The sequence below is a fragment of the Macaca nemestrina genome, chromosome 12 (assembly GCF_043159975.1).
Source record: "Macaca nemestrina isolate mMacNem1 chromosome 12, mMacNem.hap1, whole genome shotgun sequence".
Taxonomy (NCBI): Eukaryota; Metazoa; Chordata; class Mammalia; order Primates; family Cercopithecidae; genus Macaca; species Macaca nemestrina.
This window is the reverse complement of record NC_092136.1, coordinates 27996346-28022018: the sequence shown is the minus strand read 5'-3', so window position 1 is coordinate 28022018 and position 25673 is coordinate 27996346. Positions and strand designations below refer to the sequence as shown.

The 25673-nt window shown below is 34.8% G+C and overlaps 2 long non-coding RNA genes across 7 annotated transcripts in view; one reads left to right on the top strand and one right to left on the bottom strand.

Moving 5' to 3' along the window:
• The first annotated feature begins 6577 nt into the window (after nucleotides 1-6577).
• Nucleotides 6578-25673, top strand: part of LOC139357471 (uncharacterized) — a 109216-nt gene continuing 90120 nt past the window's right edge. The window contains exons 1-3 of the long non-coding RNA XR_011610672.1: nucleotides 6578-8555; nucleotides 8966-9083; nucleotides 10204-11056. This is a non-coding gene — a long non-coding RNA (uncharacterized lncRNA). The remainder of the gene's footprint in view (nucleotides 8556-8965; nucleotides 9084-10203; nucleotides 11057-25673) is intronic.
• LOC105471583 (uncharacterized) overlaps nucleotides 12711-25673 on the bottom strand; it is a 24055-nt gene continuing 11092 nt past the window's right edge. For 3 of the 6 annotated variants that reach the window (XR_011610666.1, XR_011610668.1, XR_011610669.1), the window contains 3 exons: nucleotides 24645-24731; nucleotides 24145-24264; nucleotides 22989-23127 (listed from right to left, as the gene is read on the bottom strand). This is a non-coding gene — a long non-coding RNA (uncharacterized lncRNA). Of the gene's footprint in view, nucleotides 12746-22988; nucleotides 23128-24144; nucleotides 24265-24644; nucleotides 24732-24857; nucleotides 24965-25673 lie in introns of those variants that run through there. The other 3 variants (XR_011610671.1, XR_011610670.1, XR_011610667.1) reach the window with 2 other exon arrangements.

Genomic DNA, 25673 nt, shown 5'->3' with positions numbered 1-25673 from the left:
ATAATTCATAGTCATGGTACAATTGGCATCCCATAGCGATATCTAGTAGTATGTACTTATTGTTGAATGTTAGAGAGCTTTAAAAATAACTAAAATGTACCATGAAAGTAAATTAGTAGAACCCTTGTTGTGATTCTGAATTCTTGATTGACTTTTATCATCTTTGTTTGTTCATTCACCACAGGGAGAAGAGCCTACCATCACCCTGAAATTAACAGTGTTCAACCCTATTAAATAACACTTAAAGAGTTATCAATTCTAAGTGTTACACTAATGCCATTTTCTGACTGAAACCTTATAATTCATTTCCTTTGAAACTGAAAAGAATAATGATCTTCTCCTCTTATAATAATCTCAAATCTGCATTTACATAAGCAATCATTTTATTTCAGATTTTTAAAATCTTTTTTTTTTTTGGCTGCTATGCGATAAGATTATATCTTATAATTTTACCTGAAATGTAAAAATCCAACTGTAGTCTTTCTGATTCTACAGTTTGGAGCTTATTATAGTTTAAGATTAATGAATTTATTTTATGTTTTCTTTAACCGTGTGTGGAAACAGAAAAAACAAACAATATTTCTATGATTGAATTATAGCCCCAGCTATGCATGACTATATTGGGTAAGCTACTGGTTCACAGAATCTCTTATTGCTCCAAAATATTTTAACAATATTATGGAGCTTTAGAGAATAAACATGGGATCCATGGAGAATAGACCTACCTTTCAACAGACATAAATGTAAAAATGTAACAACAGCAGCTGACATTTATTGAGTTCTTGCTCTATGCCAGGCATTGTTCAAAGTGCTTTATGTACACTGTCTGATCTAATTATATAATAACTCATGCCAGGTTTTGGTGGATATTGGAAACCCACGCTGGACTGCTTATTCTTGGGATTTTATTTCTACTTAACATCCTGAAGGAAGGGGCAGAGTGGGTTATCTGTAATTGCCCTTTTAAACACTAGCAAGGAAAATGAAATCTTTCTGTCTTTCACATCATGCAGAGAATGTATAGGGAGAAGAGGTAACTGGATTGTTATTGAGAAAAATCTAACCTCTATTACCAAGATGTTCTTATACATAAACATTGAATTTAAATGTGATGTTTATCTCTATTCTCTTTTGACTTTATTCAATAACTTTTCTAAAGAAAATTGCAGTCATAAAATGGTAGTAATTCATATTCTGATTACAGTAGAGAAAAATTATACATTATTTTTAAATGGAAGAATTATTATATGTATTATGATACTTAATATTAAAGAAATATTACTTAGATATGAAAAATGCTCACAGCATCAAAACATATTAACTATAAATACTAAGGGAAAAGTCTAAAATGTAAATCACATGAACATTGAACAATATAAAATACTTTTGTGTGACACAAATAGAAGGATAACAGTAAAATTAGAATAGTTTTTATTTAAGGGTATTTTGGGTAAATTGATTTCTTTAAGAATTTACTTAAAAATTAAGATGTGAAGGAAGACTTATTTAAAAACAATAATATTTGTAAAGCAATTTACTCTTTTCTATGTTTACTAAAAGGAAGAGAAATTGTTTCAAACCAAAAGTAATTTCAAGTAAACAATACACAGTGGTTTTATTCATTTAAATATAAAATATGATATTTTATGTGTCACCTGCCATAGTCCATCAATCAAACAAATTATCCTTGGAACTTCTAAGGCTATTAGCACTGAGGAACACATAGCTATCTCCTTACAATACTTTTAGCTTAAATTGGAATTTTCACTGCCCAGAGTACAATACAATCTAGAACATCTTTTTCCTAGCAAAAGCTCCTATTCAGTCTGAATTATTTCAGGATATAGTCAGTGATTTCCTTAATCAATCCAGAACTGTCCATCTTTGTTGGCTGTAGCACTCTTTGGTTGCCTTATAATTGTATAAATACACCACCTTAGAACTTACATACATTTTATGAGAAAATATGATATTCTTCTAGGAAAACAAACTAGAACAAATAATATTCTGGCACAACTATGAGGCACAGGAATATTTCTTAAAAAAAAAATAGCAAATCAAAGTTTGCTGCTCAAACATCACCTCAAGGAGTGGCTCAATTGGGACAGTAAACAGCCTGTGTTTCCAGCACCTCCACCCACAGTAGTTATGAAACATTTGGAAATCAACACAGATTTGAAGGAGCCAAAAGTACGCAGTGCCCTATATATCTGCAGTTGCAAAAATACTGCCCGAGTATTTGAGACTTTGGCAAATTTACCCTTCATTCCACAAGGTGGGGTTGTTTCAATATGAAAGAAAAGAGCAAGAGGCTCCTACTGAGACATGCTCTTGCCCTATTTCCAAATAAGAAAATATTATCATTTTGCTATTACAGAGGGAAAAAAGACAGAATTTTGTAAATCTATGAGAGAAATGTTCTTGGTGCACTTTTTTGTTTTTCTTAATTCTAAACAATGCTTTATACAAGCATACATTTGAAAGAAAGATTCTGCTGCTTTATTCAATAATTAATATGAGTAACTAAACAGTTTGCTAATTCAACAAATACTTATCATCTCTTCTGTACCAGGCAGTGCTCCATGGCCTGAATATAGAGAACCGAACAAATTAGTAAAAACAAACAAAAAACTAACACAACAAAACTGTTTTTGGAGCTTCTATTCTATCAGGGCTATGGAAGGTGTGGAAGAGGCTGCTGAGATGAAGATGGAACATACAAATATAGTATATAAGCCCATATAATAGTGTATTAGATAATAATACATTCTAGGTAGAAAACAAAAAGCATGGAGGATACCCAGGCTGGGCGTGCAATTGGGTTAACAATTTAATAATCTGATCTCTGAGACTTCTCTGAAACAGTAATATAGTTTGTTAATGAATTAAATGTTGGTGTAAGAGAAATAAACAATGAATGAGTTTCAGACTTACATTGTCAGATTTTTCCTGGTCCATAAAAAAATGCCCCTAGATAAAATTTATGTTTTGGACCTTCTATGTCTTGCTCAGAGGCATTCTACTTGGTAGTTTTGTGATGCTGGGCAAGGTCCTAATGTAATCACATGTTTTGATTCCTTCGTCTGCAAAATGTGGACAATATTAGTATCAAACATATAAATATAAGCATGAAATGAGTTAATATATGCTAAATGGTTATATCATGCCATTATACGCTATTATTTTTTCTTGAATTGCATTCTCAAAATCAGGATCTGCAACCCAGATCTCTCAATCTGTTATTCTAAAATGCCTCTCTTATATGCTATAACATATTAGAAAATAAACCAAAGTAAAAAGGAAGGAAGACTGTTTAGACTGCATCTTGATAGCAGGAAACCAATTCAAAAGTGGAGGTGTGGGGAAGAAATAAGAAGAAACAAATTGGTGGCATGAACAACTGATTCTACTTGTTTCTCTATCACTGAGTTGTGTTTTCTCTTAATTTCTTGATTGAGACTGACAAAGATTCCCATGAATCCTGATCTTGCTAGCAGTTGGGCAGCATCTCTGAGAACTCAGTTCCATACTTGACATGGCAATATTATGTGGCAGTCAGAAACTGATGTAACTTTCTGGTGCTGCTGTGATAACAGCCCAAGTAGCAATAGAAGATAGAGGATATATTGAAACATGAAGTTGGTCTGTGGATTGTGGGCCAAGAGGGGCAAGACTTTTCCTCATCACTACTCCCTGACCTTTCTTCTACTGAATATTGCTTTCACCACTTGTTAGTTTCACTAATTAGATTGATTTCTACTACTGGAACTGGCAAAGGTTCACATGTTTCAAATTGAAGAAACTGGAAGAGACACAGATTGAGTGCTGGTGAAACTGGTTCAATTAACTTGGGTGTTTGAGTACCTGTTATGTGACTTGGCTATCTGAGTATCTGTTACGTGACTCAGATATTTGAGTACCTATTGCATGAAACAGACCATTAGATAGTAGAGGAAATAATGTTTTCAAAGATAGGAAAATTAGATGTTTACATAATGACAATATGGAACACCATAAAATAATTTCCATAAAAACCAAGTTATATGTGGTATGCTTTAAAGGAATGAAAAATCATGTCTAACATGGGATCATGTGAGGCATTATGGAGAAAGTGTGTTTGAAATGGGTCTTGAAGAATAAGGATACAGTCTAGGCAGATAGACAGAGAAGGTATTGAGCTCATTCCTAATCCTCATCTTGGTATTTGTGGTTTTTGGGGAATAGAAGTTGAAATATCTGGGATGCAAGATTGTTAGAAAACATGCCGAGTTCACGTTTCAATGTCACAGTTGTAGACAAGTTTACATTTGAATAAAGTTCAAATGATAAACTTTTACAAAGATTTTTATTAGTGAAGTTATTTTTCATATTATTGCATATTTTATAGACCTTCCTCATCAAAACTTTGCTTTGTTAAAATTACACGTGTCATAATAGCCCGCATGACTATTATTGAGGGAAAATGTGTGTCTGCAATCAAAATCTTTGCTAACAGTTTGTTTGGAGAAAGAATTCCTCAGAGGTCACAAGTAACAAACTTATTGCCTTTACACATGCAAACTGATTTTGATTTGAAAGCCCTTTGCAAGGTCTGGAAACTCTGACATTTTGTTTGTAATAATATTGATCAATTTCAGAAAGATAAATTCTAACATTCAGTATCAATACTTGAAGTCTTCCCAGAAAATATAAAGAAAGAACATAATTCTAGCTTTCTGAATGTACAGGAATTAGAATGAAAATGCTCAAAAACATCTTTGAATTTAGAAAATGTGACATATTACTAAAGACTCAGAATGAAGGCCAGATCCCAGAGGGTGTTATAAACACAATCAAGAGAAGCAAACTGATGTAAAATGAAGGCTGAAACAACACTGAAATATCCACTGACCACAGACCTCTGCTTTTTAAACTGTGTGCCTCTTTTAAAGCCTCCGCGTGGATTTATTGTTGAACATAAACTTGGGTTCGACAGGTCATCCACATGGAAAAATCCAATGTGGAGTTAGAATTGCTGATTGGAATTTCTGCTGACATATCAAGACTATAAATGCAGATGAGGAAATCACCCACTGAGAGAAAATAGAACTTTGGGAGTGATTGACATAGAAGAGAAGAGATTACATTGAGTAGAGCAGGGATTATTAATCCTAAAGATTCCCAGAATCACCCAGCAGGTATTTTAAAAACAGATCACAAATGCATGCTAGACATCTTGATGAGAGGGATGTAGAATCTTGACAAGAGGGGTGTAACTCAGAAATCTACTCAGTTTTTAAAAGTATCCTTATGTACACATATAGAAATATTTTTTAATTGAAGAAATGTCCTGGAAAAATACTTAAAGTTGGAAAACAAGAACGGATTTTTCTCTTTTTACATATAAAAAATTCCCAAAATATTCCTGTGCTTTATGTCTCATGTGCATTGTAAGAATAAAAGGAAAGTTAAATTGAAAGTGCTTTTGTATTCACAAGTATTAATTAATATTTTAGCTTATGTCATAAAGAAGTAATTAATTGTTTATATAAGCATTTTCATCATTCTGTTTTACCGAGTATAAATTAACTATGGTCTCCCCTATAACTAAAGGGAATTAATCAGAGTTTCTCACATAATTTATGAACAAAGATCTTAACATGAGACCTTATTTATTAACAGCTAGCTTCCCCAAAGGAACTAATCATTCAACAATACAAAGGGGCATCATTAAGAAATGGAAATCTTTTTTTAATAAATGGATAACGTTTTGATTACTTCAAATGGTAGTACTTAAAGCCTCTATTACAGCTGTTTCTGTTTTGTTTTATTCTGTGCGTGGGGGAACAAACTGATGTGCTTTGGCATAATCACAGCTTCTGAAGGACTGTACTGTTACTAGGCTAAATTTATTACTAAATTCCAGGAACCACTTCCTACTCACAAGTACATTCAAAGGTACATATTTTGATATTTAAGTGTTTTTTATATTCCTGTCATTTGCCCTTTTGCCCTAAGAAAATTTCAAGGTAGAGTTTTTAGTGCCCTTGAGAAACATCATAAAATTTTCCTCATGTTAAAATATCAACTTGTTTCACTTGCAATCCTGCTAAAAAATATAGGCCCACATTCAGAATATTAAGGATTCTAAGCAGAGAGAGACAGAGAAAGGGGAGAGAGAGAGACAGAGAAAGGGGAGAGAGAGAGAGAGAAAGAGAGAGAGTGTAAGCTATAACCTAAACATATGATTGTATATGATTGTACAAAAAGACATTAGATATTAAAAACCTAACAGCCCTAAACAGGGAAAGCTATAATGGAAATAAAGCATTTCCAAAGCAAGCAGCTGATAAGACTGTAGTACAGAATGGATAAGAAAACTACACACCTGGGCAAGTGATAACATTTATCTTGGTACAATGTAGAATACTCTCAATGCAACAGTATTTTCCCTAGTGCTTTATTTTTATTTTTCTCCTTGTATAAAGCTTTTAAAAAGAAGAGAAACACATTCTAAAAGCATATAATGATTTAAATATATATGTTGGAAATTCTGCCAGTGCACTATCAAGAAGTTGAAAAATAATTTGAAAACTCTTTTTAAAAGTGTATTATTTCAACAGATATTTAGTGAGTTATTATATGCTTAACACTCTACGAAATGCTGAATGGCAGTCAACATAGATACTTGTCACTATTTTTCATGACATTTATCTTCTGGAGAAAGAATGAGATGTGAGAAAATATTTTTTATAAGGTATGGTAAGTGTTAGAATAAGAGACATACAGAATATGAAGGGAACTCCTAGGGATATTGAAATATACCACCTATTCTTTCAAAGTGGTAAAGTCAGAGGGAATATCAGGTAGAGAAAAAAGACATGTTGAAAATTGTGAGGCCTAAGAAAAATTGTAGAGTTTCAAAGAGTCTGGAAATTCAGAATGGCTAGCAAGGAGAGTTCCAGTGATGGGAGCACTGGAAGGGGTGCTGGAGATTTGAAAGTCACTCATGAGGAGGTGGAAGTATGAAACAAAGCCAGAGCCAGGTAGGGGCAGACTCCTGTTGAAGGTCCTTCAATTAGGTAGACATCCGGGGATTGTAAGCAGAAGAGTGAACTGATTAGATTTGTTGAAAACTGTTCTGTAAACTGCGATGAAGGGATTGGAGTGAGGCACATGGATGTGAGGAGACCAGTTAGGAGACTTAAAGTGGAATAAGTGAGTGACCATAAGTATTTTCGACTAAGTAGGAGTTGGTGAGATGGAAATCTAAGTGGTAAATCTTGATGTACTTGCCTGAGAAACTTATAAATGTCTGGAGCCCTCATTTTCTGTTTTAAGAACATGTAAATATTCTCCATAAATTTATGCTCTTATAAGAAGTTCATGAGTGTCCATTCAGTTCAATGAGTAACAAAAACTTATTTTAACTACAATATTTTCTTTGAACATCATTTTATCATTTTATAGTTTGGAGGTGGGTTTTGAAGCCAAGGTGGTAAAAATGGTATATTAGTACATTTTCATACTGCTATGAAGAAATACCTGAGACTCAGTAACTTATGAAGAAAAAGAGGTTTAATGCACTCACAGTTCCACATGACTGGGGAGACCTCACAATCATTGTGGAAGGCAAAGGAGAAGCAAAGGCATGTCTTACATGGTGGCAGTTAAGAGAGCATGTGTAGAGGAACTGCCCTTTATAAAACCATTGGATCTTGTGAGACTTATTCACTTCCCCAAGAATAACAGGGGAAAAACCAGCCGCCATGATTCTATTATCTTCCACTGGGTCTCTCCCATGACAAGTGATCTGAGATTATGGGAGCTACAATTCAAGATGAGATTTGTTTGGGGACACAGCCAGACCATATCAAATGGGTTTTATTTACTCCTTAGCAAATCTTCAGAAATTTCCCAAATCTTTTTAGGATATATTGGCATAAAGTATTTTTAGTTTTCATGTCTCAGTATTCAGTCATTAAGTGAAATAGGAAAGCCCCTACTTTAATATTTTGTCTCAAGCACAGATTGTCTGCTCTGGTTATTATAGTTGCTTGTGCCAAGACCTTCATTTAAGTACATCTGACTTGCTACATGGAATGTAAAAGTAAATGGAATAGATTGTATTTTCCCAATATGGCTATACAATAGCTCACATCCCATATGTTCTTTTGAACATGACTCCTCTGTCATCCATGTCTGGTACCTAACTGCCCTTTCCTTGAATCTAGGTTGGTTTGTGATTAATTTGTATCCAATTAAATTTAGCAGAAGTAATGCAACATAACTTCCAAGACCTAGTCATAAAATGCATATAATTTCTGCCTTGCTGCCTAGGAAATTTATCTTTGGATCCCTGAGCCATGCTGTGAGAGTTACCTTAAGAGTGCCATGCTATGAGAAAGTGCAGGCCTCAGAGAGAGGCCATGCGCGGGTTCTAGTCAACAGCCTTAACTGTGATCCCAGGCAACAGTCAGCATTGGCCGTTGGAGCTCTTTAGATAATTCCAGCTCCCTTTGTTCAAGTCACCCCAGCCTTTACACCTTTCCAGATAAGGCTTTAGACACCGTGAGGTAGATCAAAGTTTTTCTTGCTATATTCTCTAAGCACTACAGACCCACAGAGTGCATGAACTTAATTTTTTGAAAATGTTATTTTGTGGTGGTTTGTTATATAGCAATAGTAAGTGTAATAGTTAATATGATTCCCAAATGTTGTGGTTACTGAGGAGAGTTAATATGTACCAACAAAATTTAAATGAGAAATGCTGTCTTATCATAACAGGAATTTGAAAAACAGTACAATAGTCAAGAATGTCAAGACTGTTTTGTTTTTTCAGTTTTTATACGATTGGGTCAGGATGAACTCTGACATTATTGGCACAATTAAATTTATGTGAATTTAGTATTTTCAAAGAAACAGAAAGAATTTTACTGAATTTTCCTTCCTAGAATTTGTTTAAAAGGCTATCATTAATTTTCAGGCTTTAAAAAATTTGTTTTATTGGACTTTGCCTCAAGAACAGAAAAAAAATGTATCAAACACCAGATTATCAGTGGATATTTACTTTATTTTATAATGCTGTGAAAAATAAAGAATAGGTAAGTTATAGGATTTGAGAAACTCATAGAATTGCTCATTATAAAATGCAAGTGGTTAATTTCTCATATCATTTTTATTACTGGGTTTTAGAGGAACACAATTACATGTGGTGTTGTTAAAACTTAACCAAAAAGAGGAAAAAGACAGTGAGTCACATAATAATGACTTTAATATTCCAAATTGTTTTACTTTCCCCATGGAGTTCTTTATGCTTTATCTAATATTGACTGCGCTACTCTTACATGACACTGTGAATTGTGTAGCACCTAGTTACTTAATACTGTTTTCAATCATCAGGCTTATGTTGTATCCCTCTCTCGCTACATGAGGATTTACAAGCAGGAGTTAAGTTCAGCCAAAGTTATGCATATCAATTCTGAAATGATAGACAAGGCTTGGTCCCTTCCTTTTTACAAAGAAATGAAATGCGTTTTGACCAGAGGAAAGAAAGTTGAGGTTGCATGTGTTTCTTGTCACTAATCTCTATTGGGCAAGATTATGTAATGATTTAAATACTGTGTAGATTTTATACAGCATATGCATGTCATATATGCAAATTTAGCTCATTAGAATCTTCACAAAATCCTGTTAGTCTGATGTAAATATAGAGCTGATGAAATATTGCCAACATAGATAAAAAAAAAAGAGTATTTCTCACAAAACCATGCATTCAAGTGGCCATTTAATATATGTTCTTCTTTATACTATTACAATGCTTTGGCGATTGTGTTGCCTTTCCAAGTCTTTTGATTATGAGATATCTGTAATTTGGGAGACTTTTGCTATGGAAAAATTATTATTATAATAAAAAATAAAACAGTAACTAAACTGTACTCTATTTGTAGCTTTATTAAACTACATTTGAAGCCGTGAGAATTTAATTATTTTTATAACTACTATTCTTTTAATAAACATTTTTGAGGACTTGGCACCAAGTTAGTAACTTTGAAATTGCAGTGGGGAATCCTCCAGACATAAAAGCTCAATGGCAATAGAGATCAGAGGTGTTCTGATTCTCTGGCTGTGACTGTTTCTCAACTCATTGCACTGCATCTTCTGGCCTTCCCACTTCATTGAAACTGTTTTATTTTTATTTATTTATTTATTTATTTATTTTAGGGCTCCAGTGATCCTAAGGTTGTTGAATTCAGTGGAAACCTTTCAGTAGCACTTGATACTGCAGATCTCCATTCTTCTCTTCATTGTCAGGATATCAGGCAGTCTGTATTCCCTTCTCGCTTCTGTTACGGCTCATTACCATGCCACTTGCTTGGTACTCCTCCAGTAGATTTCCAAATGCTGGAAGTATTAAAAATGAATGAATAAATAAATAAATACATAAATAGAGAAATGAATAATTTTTTGAAAATTAAAAGAGAATATGGTAAGAATTGAAATAGATGAACCTGAAATGGTTTCTGACTTCAAGCCTACTTTAATATGGAGCAAAAAGTGAGGTGGGTATTAATAACCATAAAATGAAGAATCAGTAACCTACACAGCCTTCCTATCTTCCTTCTACTCTTAGGTCACTTCAAGTCTGTTCTGCACACAACAGCCAGCGAGGCATTAAGGCACTAAAAATATAATGCCTTACAGTATTGGGACCCCTCCAGTGGCTTACCACCTTAGCGAGAGGAAAACTTAACTCTCTAACAGAACCTCCAGGGTCCACTGTTATCTGACTTCTGGCTGCTTTTCCAATCTCATTTGGGACCATTCTTTCCTCTTCAGCTGCATTGGGTCCTTGTTGTTCCTTAAACACTCCAGCTATAGTCCCGCCTCAGCCTCTACTGCATTTCCCTCAGGTTTCCTTAGGGCAATACTTTCTCTCCTTTGAAGTCTTATCATCCTTGGAAGGGGGATTGTGTGGGCAAGAAATAATCACATTGTATTGTGCTCCAGAAGTTCGACCTTGTTCTGAATGGAGTTGGTTTAAAGTAAGCATCAAGTGGAAAAGAAGTTATAAAAGGTAAGAAAGGGTATGGCTTATGTGGGGATTCATTAGTACTACCAATTTCAAAGAACGGGTAGCATGGGTACAGTGGCTACATGGAGGAATCTGAATTGCATTTCCTTTTTGTTACTAGTGATTGGAGTTCCTTCTCATAAGAAAAGTTGCTTTCCAAAGAGAATGATATACAGACCCCAAAGCCTTGCTTAGCAACCCATTCATAGAAAAAAAAAAAAAATATATATATATATATATATAAAATGTCAGACTTAAGATGCCTAATCTGTTCAATAAATCCTAGTTCCTCAATGTTAAATGGAAATATTTTTTATATATATATACACACACACACATATTTGTATAAAGTCATCATTAATTTAGTAAGTATTTAATGAGCATCTGTCTGTAGCATCTAAAGCAGGTTATTATTAGTTAAATGGTAAGCTGTTGTGTAAATGAATTCAAGCAAGTGGTATTGAGGTCAGCTAAAACACATTGAACATTTGCTTTGAGTTTGGGATTCATTCTTCTAACATTACAGCCATTATTCGTTTTTCAAAATTAAGCAATTATTATTAGTTTAGCACAGCTTGGAGAAGGTAAAATTCTTAAAGAAAACAGACAGTAAATCAATTCACTAACACCATTACTGGTTTGCAATAGAGTGAAATAATTTAAGCCCCTGGGAGATACTACTGATAATAATCATGTAGATGATGATGGTGCTGATAATTAACATATACTGAGCATTTATTATGCCCATGTAATTGTGGAAACAAAGAATTTTACTCTCAAATAATCCTGATATAGGCATCATTATTATCCTCATTTTAATGATGAGGAAAGAAAACACAGAGAAGTTAAATAACTTGACCCAAATTGTGCAGTTAACTGAAAGAGCCAGGACTTGGATGAAGGCAGTCTCTCTTCAGAGTCTAGAATTTCTGACACTGAGATTTGTGTCAAATTGATAACACATTTATCAAGTTAAATGCAATTAGAATATATGCAATACATTTTATAGAAATATTGACCAATTATGGTGTTATATTCACGACAGTTTAATTAGGGGAAATCTTGATATTGGTGTGACAAATTTTCTAGAGAATAGCAGTTATAAGGTGAAAGGTGGAAGGCGAAGAAAAGATTGGCTAACCTATGTCATTTTTAGATCCAATTACTGTGAATTTTTGAACTCTCAGGAATAGAATTCTTGTTTGAATGAGTTGATTTTGACTGAATCACACTTTGGGAATTCATCGTAAAAGATAGTCTCAATCATTCCTGGAGACAGAGGGACTGATGTAGTTTGACACATTGCTGGCATGCTCTGAATCCCCACCACTGTCAAGATTTTGAAAGACATAAAAGTAGTTTTCAAATATTCAAACCTGGGCCTGGGGGAGACTCTGAATCTCACAATTTGAAAATAAATAAATTGTGTCAAGTGTTTACTGCTCAAATCCTCCCTGAAAATTGGCATGTCATATTTGCAGGAGAAGGTTGATCCTTCGTGTCAGTTTCCAGTATAGCAAAGAAAGAGTATTTCAGATATGCAACATTATAAAGCACAGAAAGCTGCACAGATTATGTGTCAAAACTAAAAGTTAGCCAATCAGTGCAAAGAAAATAATTTTATTTTTATAAATCTGTCTAGTTTTACATTTCTTACCACAGATGCTTCCAACACTGAAGTTATAGCAGGTCCTACAAAGAAACAAGAGTAAAAAGTGTAGACAGTGATTCCCAAGCAATTTACTAATACAAAGTACATTTAATTATTTTATTTTGGAAAGTATTATTACATTTTCACATTGTGAATGATGCAAACATCACAAAGCCAAACATCACAAAGTCTTAGACTAAAACACGAAGTTTGCATACACTGATATTTTCACTCCTACTCTTCACAGTAATTACTTATCAGCAGTTTTGAGTTTATCCTTGTAGTTTTCTTTCTACGTTTTGCGTATCTATACATGTGCATACACACACACACACACAGATACATATATAATAATGGCTTTGGACATACTCTCAAAAAATTAACAACGTGTCTTACACATGGTTTAATGTTATTATTTTCAAGGGCAGGATGATGTTTAAAGATAAGTATGCATAATAATTTACTCAACCAGTTACATATTAATTAAGATTTAGTTTATTTCTCATTTTTAGTTCACAATCTTGCTCTTAATTACAGTGCTGTAGAAATTTTATTTTCAGCCGTGACAGGGTAACTGTTTCCAAACTTGCCCTTCTACCATAAGCATCTATAAGATCAAATACAATATATGAGGCAACTCTTTTGAGGCATTGGGCGGCAGGCAATATAGGAAGGTGATTCTTGATAAATGATGCTTATAAGTTCCCATACTTTATGCTGGAGGGCACTTTCCAGAATACTGGGTAGAGGGCTAAAACCCAGAAGAGCAAGAAGCTCTTGCTGAACTGAGGATTTTATTCAACTGAGGTTGCTGAGGCAGTTGGAATTTGGAATGGATGAAAGCTGTACAGGGAAGCAGGGTCCAGAAGTCTGCCTGAGCTCCCTGAGGGTCGTCCAGGTGCCAGACTACTAGACACAGGACAGGACTACAATTGGCCTAGCAGAGAATGGCTGCTGTCAAGATGAGCACTGAACAGTGATACCAGAGATAGGGAAGTGCTGGAAAACAATGGAGTTACATTCCAGCCAGAATGAGTTCTATAATATAAAACAGATATTGTACATATATTCAAGGTCTTTTAGAAATAAATGTACAGAATAAATAAAGACACATTTTTAGCAAAGAAATAGAATCAATTAAAAATAGTATAGTACTAAATTAAAAGTAAATCTCTAGAAATTACTCAATCTGTAAAATGGTTCTACAAAAGTGTTGGGGGGAAAATGAAGAGTGATGTGTGGAAAATATGTTATCTGATATGCTGGTAATTGGTATAACAGAATGATAGTTGAGAGAGAAGAGGCAGAAAAAAAAGGAATGCTCCAAAATGTCCTAAAGTTCTTGAAAATAACCCTAAAAGTCAAAAGAGCCAGAAAATCCCAAATAGGATAAATACAAGAAAACTTGCACCTATAAAAATAAAATGTTTTTAAAATGTTCAACTCTGGCCGGGCGCGGTGGTTCAAGCCTGTAATCCCAGCACTTTGGGAGGCCGAGGCGGCTGGATCACGAGGTCAGGAGATCGAGACCATCCTGGCTAACATGGTGAAACCCCGTCTCTACTAAAAATACAAAAAACTAGCCGGGCGTGGTGGTGGGCGCCTGTAGTCCCAGCTACTCGGAGGCTGAGGCAGGAGAATGGCGTGAACCTGGGAGGCGGAGCTTGCAGTGAGCCGAGATGGCGCCACTGCACTCCAGCCTGGGTGACACAGCGCGAGACTCCGTCTCAAAAAAAAAAAAAAAAAAAAAAAAATGTTCAACTCTGTCAAAATGTTTTAATACTTCACTTTTTATTCTAGTATCAGTAGAAATATAAGTAAATCCTTGACTTTGCTCATTTTTACACATGGTATCGAGAGGGAAGCAATTCACTTTCTGTAAGAAGTAATACAACTTTGTAAATTATAGTTTTGTAAGACCTGTATGGCATAAAGAAGTCTGTGGGATTCCAAGTTTGTTAAGGAAGGTTTTTTTTTCTGGTCAGTTGAAAACAAAACTCTGGTGTTAGGCATATCTGACTACTGATTGAAAGTCGTGCCTTGTGAACAAAAGATACTATATCCAGAAAAATACTAATCCAAACATTTAAAATAAAAATGCTATAAAGAAATTGTGTTAAGAGCTTTAAAATAAATTTTTTTAAGGAATCTCCATACTGTTTTTCATAATGAGTATACTAATTTATATTCCCACCAACAGTATATAAGAGTAGCCTTTTCTCCATATCCTCACTAGCATTGATATTTGTTTTCTCTCTGATAATGACCATTCAAAATGGGGTGGGATGATATTTCACTGTGGTTTTGATTTACATCTCCCTGATGATTAGTGATGTCAAATATTTTTTCATATACATATTGACCACTTTTTAGGTTTTCCTTTGAGAAATGTCTATTCAGATCTTTTTGTCCACTTAAAAAATTGATGATGATGATGATGATGATTGCTATTGAGTTGTTTGAGTTCCTTATATATTATGGATATTAACCTCTTGTCTGATGCATAGGTGCAAATATTTCCTGCCATTCTGAAAGTTGTCTATTCATCCTGTTATTTTTTTTCTTTTGTTGTGCAGAAGCATTGTAGTTTGATATAATCCTATTTGTCTATTTTTGCTTTTGTTACCTGTGCTTCTGAGATTATATCCAAAAAATTGCCCAAAACAATATCATGACGAATTTCCCCCATTTTCTTTGAGTGGTGTCATAGCTCAGGGTCTTAAAGTCTTTAATGGATTTTGGATTGATTTTTGCATAAGATGAGAGATGGGTCTAGTTTTATTCTTCTGCTTGTGGGTATCCAGTTTTCTCAGCACCAATTATTGAAGAGACTCTCCTTTCCCCAATATGTGTTCTTTGCACCTTTGTAGAAGATCAGTTGGCTGTAAATGTGTGAATTCACTTCTGGGTTCTCTGTTCTGCTCCATTGATCTATGTGTCTATTTTTATGCCAGTACTATGGTTTTTTTGGTTAATACTGCTTTGTAGTATATTTTAAAGTTGGGTAGTGTGATGCATCCAGCTTCTTTCTGTTTGCTCAAGATTACTTTGGCTATTTAGGGTTTTTAAATTTTATACACATTTTAAGGTTTTATACAAATTTTAGGATTTTAAAAATACTTTTGTGAAGAATGTCATTGATATTTTTATGGAGAGTGAATTAAATTTATAATTTATGGATGTTTTAACAATATTGATTTTTCCAGTTCATGGACATGGGATATTTTACCATTTATTTGTGTCCTTTTCAATTTATTTCATCAGCATGTCATAGTTTTCATTGAAGAGATCTTTCATCTCCTTGGTTAAATTTATTCCTAGGTATTTTATTTTTTTGGTAGCTATTACAAATAAGATTGCTTTCTTGATTTCTTTTTCAGATAGTCTACTATTAATGTATAGGAACACTACTGATTTTTTATGTTGATTTTGTACATGGAAACTTTACTGAATTTGCTTATCACGTCTAATAGATTTGTGTGTGTGTGTGTGTGTGTGTGTGTGGAGTCTTCAGAGTTTTCTACAGACTAGATCATGTTATCTGCAAACAAGGACAATTTGACTTTCTCCTTTCCAATTTGGAGGCTCTTTATTTCTTTGTTACTTAATTGCTCTGTCTACGAGTTCCAGTACTATGCTGAATTAAAGTGGTGAAAGTGGGCATTATTGTTATGTTCCAGGTTTTAGAGTAAAAAAATTTAACCTTTCCTTTTTCAATATTACATTAGCTGTGGGTTTGTCATATACAGACTTTATTGTGTTGAAATGCATTTCTTCTATCCTTAATTTGTTGAGAGTTTTTTTAAATCATAAAGAGATGTTTAATTTTTATCAAATGCTTTTTCTGCATCTATTGAGGTGATCATATGTTTTTCATCCTTTATTCTGTTAATGTGATGTATCACATTTATTCATTTGTGTATGTTGAATCATCCTAACAACACTGGGATGAATCCCACTTAATCATGGTAAATAATCTTTATGATGTGCTGTTGATTTGGTTTGCTATTATTTTATTGAGGTTTTTTTTTTTTTTGCATCTATGTTCATCAAGAATATGCTATATGTTCAGCAATCCCACTAATGGGTATGTAGCTAAAGAAAATGAAATCAATATTTCACACCCATGTTTGTTGCAGTACTATTCACAGTAGCTAAGATATGGAATCAACCTTAGTGTTCATCAACAAGTAAATGTACAAAGAAAATGTAGTATGTTTACATAAGCATTATTGAGTCATAAAAAAGAATGAAGTCTTGTCATTTGCAGCAACATGGATGAGCCTGGAGGACATTGTATCAAATGAAGTAAGCCAATCACACAAAGACAAATATTGCATGATCTTACCCATATGTGGAGTCTGAAAGGTTGTTCTCACAGAAGTAGATAGTGTAATAGTTGTTACCAGAGAAGGGAAAAGCTAAGCAGGAGAGTAATGGGGAGAGGTTCATCAATGGTACAAAGTTACAGATAGATGGGAAGAATAAGCTCTAGTTCTCCATTGCACAGTAGGGTGACTCTAATTAATAATAATACAGTATATGTTTCAAAATAGCTAGAAGAGAGGATTTTTAATGGTCTTAACACAAAGAAGTAATAAATGTTTGAGGTGATGGGCATGCTAAGTACACTAATTTGATTGTTGTACATTTTATACCTGTATCAAAACATCACACTATACCCCATAATGATATGCAGTTAAATGTCAACTAAAAGTAAAAATAAATTTAAAAGTGTTTTTAAATGCCTTATTATTTCTGAGTCCTAAATGGAAAGGTAAGCCAAACAACTTTGTGATTGCAGTGATTCAATTCTAGAAAATGTTTTGGCCATTGGCACAATGATTAGACATTATACATTCTGCCATTTCTTTTTCCTGTCATTCTGCAATTCCTAATAGAAACGTATGGAACTTTTAAACTCTGTTGCCAGTGATAAATAATCATTTTTTAAAAATTGGTAATAGTGTTTTCATTTCTCTGTGCTCCATTTTGGTTGATTTCCTTAGACACCAAATTCAGTTTAATAATTTTCTCTTCAGCTTTGTGTAGTCTTCTCTTTAATAGATGCACTGAGTTTTTATTGCCATTTACTGTATTCTGTTTTACATTTATGGAATTTTTATTTGATTCTTCTGTAGAAAATGTACCTACTCTTGTTAATACTACATGGTTATTTGGTTTTGTTTCCCCTCTTCAGTGTATGTCTTCAATTATTTTAATCAGATTGTTAAATAGATTTGTTCTTAGTATTCTATTATTTGAAGTTCTTTCCTTGAATTTTTGCAATGCTTAATCTTACTCATGCTACTTTATTTATGTGGGTCACAATTATTTTAGTTTGAGCTCATAGCTGGTGGGAGTGTTTTTCTTTGTGGGGATCCTATGAGCCTTCTGATATGGAAGTGTTTTTATAGGAACAGCTTCTTATTTCAATCAGATCAATAGAAATTTCAGCTGTTTGACTGTTTGATACTAGTTTTTGTTAATTTCTTGGCAATATGCTCACTCACTTCATAGTGTGAATTTTTATCTCACATCCATATGTGGCATTTGGCTTTGTGTTTTTACCTGATGTCTAGAAAAATGAAAGCTCGTAGAAGAGGGCTAATATGTTATTATTTAATACCGAGTATAATCACAAGAGTAGAAATGTGAAACAAGGATAGTGAAGCAGTACAGAAAAAGGAGTCAAGGCAAGATGTTATCTGTCTGCCCCCTGCTAAGTGTGACTAATTGCTTCATCCTTGGAAATACGCCTTTAAGCAACCTTTTAAATTATATCAGCAGTGTTGCTGTGAGTGTATCTACCACAGGGCAAGGAGGGAAGAAGAAAAGGGAAAGAATTTGCTTACAGGATCAACTGGATTATCTTTCCCTTTGATTAAAAGTGATTAAAAGTGCAAACGCAGGCGGGGCGCGGTAACTCAAACCTGTAATCCCAGCACTTTGGGAGGCCGAGACGGGCGGATCACGAGGTCAGGAGATGGAGACCATCCTGGCTAACACGGTGAAACCCCGTCTCTACTAAAGAACAAAAAATTAGCCAGGCGTGGTAGCGGGCGCCTGCAGTCCCAGCTACTCCAGAGGCTGAAACGAGAATGGCGTGAACCCGGGAGGCAGAGCTTTCAGTGAGCCGAGATTGCGCCACTGCAGTCCAGCCTGGGTAACACAGCGAGACTCCAAATCAAAAAAAAAAAAAAAGTGCAAGCCATGGGGTATATATATGTGCCTAGAAATATTCTATACCATGTTGTTTCTCATGCTTAACAAAAATGCCCCAAGGAGGAGGCAGGAAGCATGCAGGCAGGAGGTGAGAGTTATTACCTGATCAGGAGGTGATCAGGTAGGTCTCCTCTGGGTAGCCAGGAACTGCGAGTAGTACAGAGGCTTTGGTCACCTTGACCCTAAGGATCTCATGGTATCCTAGATTTTTGAACTTGGGACGAATGCAAGTAATCATTAGGGCTGGTTTGGTTTAAAGGCAAGTATGTGATTCTGTGGGGCTACATAATGCGATCTAGTGTATTCAGCTTTCATTTTCCAATGGGTACATTTTTTTCTTTACTTTTCCCTGGATGACTGATAATCTTTCTCATTTTATACGTGGGTGATAGTATGTATTTCTAGTTACTTTGTTTTATGGAGGCGGTAGCTCTGTTATGTAAACTCCAGATCTCCTGCCTCATCTCATGCAAGGTAATCTTTAACTAGGTAGTGATGATCATCCATTTACTTGTCTTCCCTATTTCACAGGGTATGATCAAATAAGAAACTTTTAAAGTGAAATATCTCTGAATATTTTAAATTATTGAATACCATGTATATCCTGTTGTTGCGGTTTTTATTAATGTATGAAGTTTCAAAGGGGGGAAAAATAAATACTTTCAACCCTCTACAGTTCCAATGACAATGCCTTGGTGCATAACTTTAGGCATTATCCTACCCCGTTTCTACCAGACAAATAAAGAATATCCAGAATCTAAGAATAATGTCAGCTTGAGGGTCACCTGTGTATTCATTATACACATTTATGGTGTGTTAAACATACACACATAAGCAAGAAAGTGTTATTTATTTGTAAAAATGTCTTGATTTTTACATTTAGAAGTTCTGCTGTGTTTTCTTCATGTGGATCTCATTGCAGATATCTGCCTACCGTTTTGTGTCAGAACTGCGACACTCCTACAACTGTAAAAATCGTACAGCTTTCATTACTATGGACTGAGAAAGTATGTTTTTCCCCCTCTCATTAACATGGATACAAATGTACTTTCTAAGTTTTAAAGTGTGAATCAGCTAAATTAATATTAACATTTAAAATAGTATACTTGATGAAGAAAATATAATAAATTTTAGTCACTATTTCTGATAACTCTCCATGTTGTGGCAGAGAATGCAGCTAGGAGATAGCAAGAAAAATGGAGAAGTGTTAGCTTGCCATAAAGCAAAGGTTAAAACATAGAGTAGGAATAGATTGATTGACTCAAATAAGAGCAATAGTGATTTTCTATTTAATTGCCTATGTCTCTCTCTCACATTAGAGTTGGTTCTATAAGCACTGAAGTCCAACAAAGCTTTTTATGTTTTTTTTTTTCCTTATTTAACCACACTGATGTTGTGCAAAGTAGTTCCAGAGGAAAGGTCTTCCACCAGTAGTCTGAAATGAATAATCAGTTGTGATTAATAAATAGCAGATTATTGTGCATTATATATGTGGACAGTCATCTTTCTGAGACGTTACAAATGGATACCTTTAGGCAACAAAGAAGTTACAAATCTATAGGCGGCAATTAAAAATAAGCAAATATTCCTGACTGATAAATTGTAATGACAAGATATATCAGAAAGCAAACCTGAATTTAAAACTTTAACAAAACGATGTACAAAAATATGTGACATCAGCAAGATGACTGACTAAAGGTGCCTGGAACTTGTCCTCACGCACACAAAAAAGGACCAAAGCAACAAACAAAAAACTAAAATTTCACTAGAATGTCTAAGGGAGAGTGCTGGAGTACAGCAAGGAAGTATCAGGGTCCCTGTAGAGCATGGGAGCCAAGGATGGCAGCATAGAGAGAGGAGTGTGATCAAGGCACCCAGCCTCTGTTGCTCCATCTCCCTTGAGGGGTTCAGCTTGGAGCCAGGTGGTGCTTTCCCTTGCAATTGCTGCTGCAGGCACCTACATCCCTTACTACAGGAGAATCCCACAGCCTAATGAGTTCTCACAGTGTTGTGTCTGGATTAGAAGCAGCAGCGTCACCTCGGAGCTTACTCAAAATGCAGATACCTAGACTCCACCTCAAATGCACCAAACATCCTTTCCTGTAATCCCAATGCTTACTAAAGTCAGAGAACCACTACTTTTCTATATCATTAATTCTAAGAAACTTTTCAAAGAGTAATGTTTGGCTATATATTAACCCATGCATTAAAGGACTTTTCTAAGCATGGTGGATATTACCATGTTGCTTATTTATTTGTTTGTTTGGTTAGGTAAACTTTGTATTTGAGTAAAATCTATGTGAAGGAAAAGAGCACAGATTAAATTTTACAATGTGAACACATCTACATAATCACTACCCTGATTAAGACATAGAGCATTATCATTAGCCCAGAAAATCTCCCATTGCTCCTTCTAAATACAATTACTCCCACAGATTAATATTCTGATTTTATCACAACCCCAAATGTTGAACTTTGCAAATCACTTGCCTTGTGTAATTTTGTGTCTGCCTTATATTACTAAACAACATGTTTGTGAGCTGTATCCATATTATGGCACATGCCAGTGGTTCATTTCTTCATAGTACTACAGTGCATTAACGTGACACAGTCTACTTATCCATTGCACCAGTACTAGACATGAGAGTTATTTTCAGTTTGAACTCTCATGAATAATAAAACCATGAACATTTCTATATGTATTTTGGTGTATTTGTTTATTTAGTGTCCAGATAACTTTTGTCTTAGTTTGAGTTCTCTCAGAAACAGACCTCAAGAAAAGAATGTGAGTATAAATAGTTTAATCAGGAGGTAATCCCAGGACACCCTGGTAGAGGTTGAAAAGTGAGGAATGGAGAGGAAAGTCAATAAAGGTTGCATCATCAACCAGTAACTACTTTGGGTAGCAAAGTAGTTGCTACCCAAATGATTCCAAGTTATCCCAATTACAGGGGAAAAGCCATGATAATTATCTACAAATTCCTGTCAATTCAGCCATTGTTGATGATGTTCCTAGAACACTCAATTTATCAGCAATTCTGATGTAAATAATACATTTACAGGGAATGTTTTGGGCTGATAAAGAATGTAGAAAAATGTCACAGGTATGAAGATAAGAAAATCATCAGTTTACAGTAAATGGAAATGGTGAATTTTTAAGGGAAATTGGTGAGGCACCAAGAATTTCTAATACAGGCATGCACTCTGAGGTTCAGCTGCTGGCTTATCAGACACATATGGGTTCAGCTTTAGTAGACATTGCTAAAGAGTTCTCCAAAATGGAATTATCCATTTCCATTTCCACCAGTATGAGAGTTTTAGTTATTCTACATTCCTGCCAACATTTATATTGTCAGATTTTTATATATTCATTACCATAATGATTTTTAGACATTCTGATTTATATATACCATTGTAACTTTGAGTTTCCTTGATGAATACTGAAGTTAAGGATCTTTTCATATATGAATTCATCATTTAGGTATTATTTTGTGACGTATCCTATGTTACTATCTGAAGATGTATTATTTTACCTTTCATATTTTGGTTATTATCCATCAGGCATTGAGTCTGTGTAGTTCAAAGTAGAGAAAAAAATTTGTGGGCAGGGCATGGTGGCTCATGCTATAATCCTAGCACTTTGGGAGGCTGAGGTGGGAGGATCACTTGAGGCCAGGAGGTTGAGACTAGCCTGGCCAACAGAGAGAAACTTCGTCTCTACTAAAAATACAAAAATTAGCTGGGTATGGTGGTGCACACCTTGAATCCAAGCAACTCAGGAGGCCAAGGTGGAAGAATCACTTGAACCCAGGAGGTGGAGGCTGCAGTGAGCTGGAATTGCAGTACTGCACTCCAGCCTGGACAGCACAGCAAGACTCTGTCTCAAAAAAACAAACTAATGCTTTTTCCTACATTGATATGCAATTGATTGAATACCATATATTGAGACGATTATAATTTCCCTCAATGCATTATATAGATATTTTTGTTGTAAAATAGTTGACTCACTGATAATTTTTATTCATTGGTTTTACATAACATATTTATATGTGGCATTTTATTGTATTTATCTTGCTTGGTTTTCTTAAAACTCATTGAACATATGGCATGACATCTCTTTGGTTTGAAAATTGCCATTATTTTCTCCTCAAATATTGCTTTTCTTCATTGTCTCTTTCTTCTTCTTCAACAACAAAACCTGAATAACAAATGGACAAAAATCTTGAAAAGACATTTCTCTAAAGAGGATATATAAATAGTCAACAGGCATTTGAAAAGATGCTTAACATCACAAATCATCAGAGAAAAGCAAATCAAAACCATAATGAGATATCACCTTATACCCAGCAGGATGGATCCTATCAAGAAAACAAAAATTAACAGGTGTTGATGAGGAAGTAGATTAACTGAATCCTTGTTCACTGTTGGTGGAAATTTAAAATGGTGTAGCTTCTATGGAAAACAGTATGGCAGTTCCTCAAAAAATTAAAAAAATATGATTACCATATGATGTGACAATTCCTCTTCTGGGTTTATACCTCAAAGATTGAAGTCAGGGTCTCAAAAAAATATCTGTATACCTCTGTTCATGGCAATACTATTCACAATAACCCAAAGGTGGAAACAACTCAACTGTTCATTGGCAAAGGAATGGGTAAAGAAAATGTGGTATACACAGTCAATAATATATTATTCAGCCTTCACATGGAAGTAAATTCTGACACATAGTACAACGTGGAGAACCTTGAGGACATTATGCTAAGTAAAATGAGCCAGTCACAAAAAGGCAAGTAGTTTCTGATTCCACTTACATGACCTATCTAGATTAGTAAAACTCAGAAGGGTGGTTTCCAGAGAAGGGAGAGCTGAGTGCTGTTGTTTAATGGGTATGAAGTTTCAATTTTGCAATATGAAAAGGTTCTGGAGACTGGTTACACAACAATGTGAATATAATTAACACTGCTGAACCATGCACTTAAAAATGGTTAATATGATAAAGTTTATGTGTATTTTACCACAATTACAAATTAAACACACACACATATACATACACATTTATTATCCCTCACAGTGGGTGATGGTCAAGAATGCAGAAGCAGCTCAACTGAATGATTATGGCTTTGGGTCTCAAGAGTTTGCAGTCATGCTATAAGCTCAGACTTTAGTCATCCATATGCTTGAATGGGGATGGAAGATTCATTTGAAAATGACTCACTCATGTGACTGTTGACAGGATACCTCAGTTTCTCACTGACGATTGGTGGAAGGACTTAGTTTCTCACTAGCTGATCTTTTCACAGGGCTGCCTGTACTCATAGCTTGGCACTGATTTCCTCTAGAACAAGAGATTCCAGAGTGAGACAGAAGCTATGATGTAATTATAACACATCCTGAGAAGTGATCTACCATTACTTCTATTGTATTATATTGTTCTAATACACCAACCCTCATATATTTTGGGAGATGACTACCCAGGGGTGAGAATACAAGGAGATGAGGATCCTTAGAATTCATCTTGGAGATTGGTTTCTATACCATCAAAAGCTCATTTTCATTTCTTTTTGTTACGGAATAATACATTGTGCTAATCCACTCATCAAAAATATTTATAAAATACAAAAAGCATGTTTGGTATGATTAGAAAGAGGCCAAGGAAACCAGGACTTGAGGGGCCAGAATATCTGAAAGAATGGGAATGCTTGAGATGAAACCTACCTTTACCTGCTTTCTTCCTCAGAGTAGTTGCTGATCTGTGGCACTGAACATAGAGGACAAGAGAAAAGCAGTGACAGTTTTCCTGAGCTGAGGGAAAGAAAATTGAAGTTCAGGGTTATATGCTAGACCAAGAGGCAACATATGTTCCTTATTATAATCCTAAACATTGGAGCAGAGAGTAAGATTGTGGATGATGCCTTGAGTCACATATACCTTGTTATCAGGACATATGCTGTCTCTCTTTACCTACATCACTTCTTTTCTTCTGGCATGTGATGAATATTGTTTGCATAAATTTTTGCAGCAGACTGGAAATTATTCTGAGGTTAGAAGGTAAAAGCTTATTAGTTGTAAAGGAAGGCAAAGTCCACATACTAACAACGATCCTATTTCATTGTGGTGTTGGCCTTATCTTATGTACTATACTTCATTGGAGGCCTCAAATAGGTGAAATTGATGCATGGAAGACTAAGGTAGCTCTGGTCCATACACCATCTTTTTTCCATCTAAAATAAGTAAAATTTTGTGCTATTTCATCAGGGCAACAAAAATACATGTACTAGGACATGTATTTCCAACAAATGTTCTAGGACTGGATAAGTAAATCAGATCAGCAGGTATTTTCATTCCCCACAGCCATGCAGACACTTGATTCCTTCCATGTTCCCTACTCTATTACCTAAGTTATTGTACTCATTTACATCGAAAAGTAGCTGCCTGGAAGTTCAGCTTTTAGCTAGCTCAAAGGAAAGACACATACTGCAAAGATAACATAGAGAGAGAATACTCAAAATGTTAAAGATTTGGGCATGGAAATGGCTCAGGTCACTTTAACTCATATCCCAATGGGGAGAGCATAGTCAAATGATAGGACCTAAAAGCAAGGGAACCTGGGAATGCAGCCCAGATACTTGTGAAAAACTAGCAGTGTCTCCTAAATTAGGTGTGGTAGAGATGCTAGTTGTCTCCCAAAATATTCTTATATTTTTCTGTGGTAATAGGATGCTGATTTTTTTTTTTTTTTCAGAG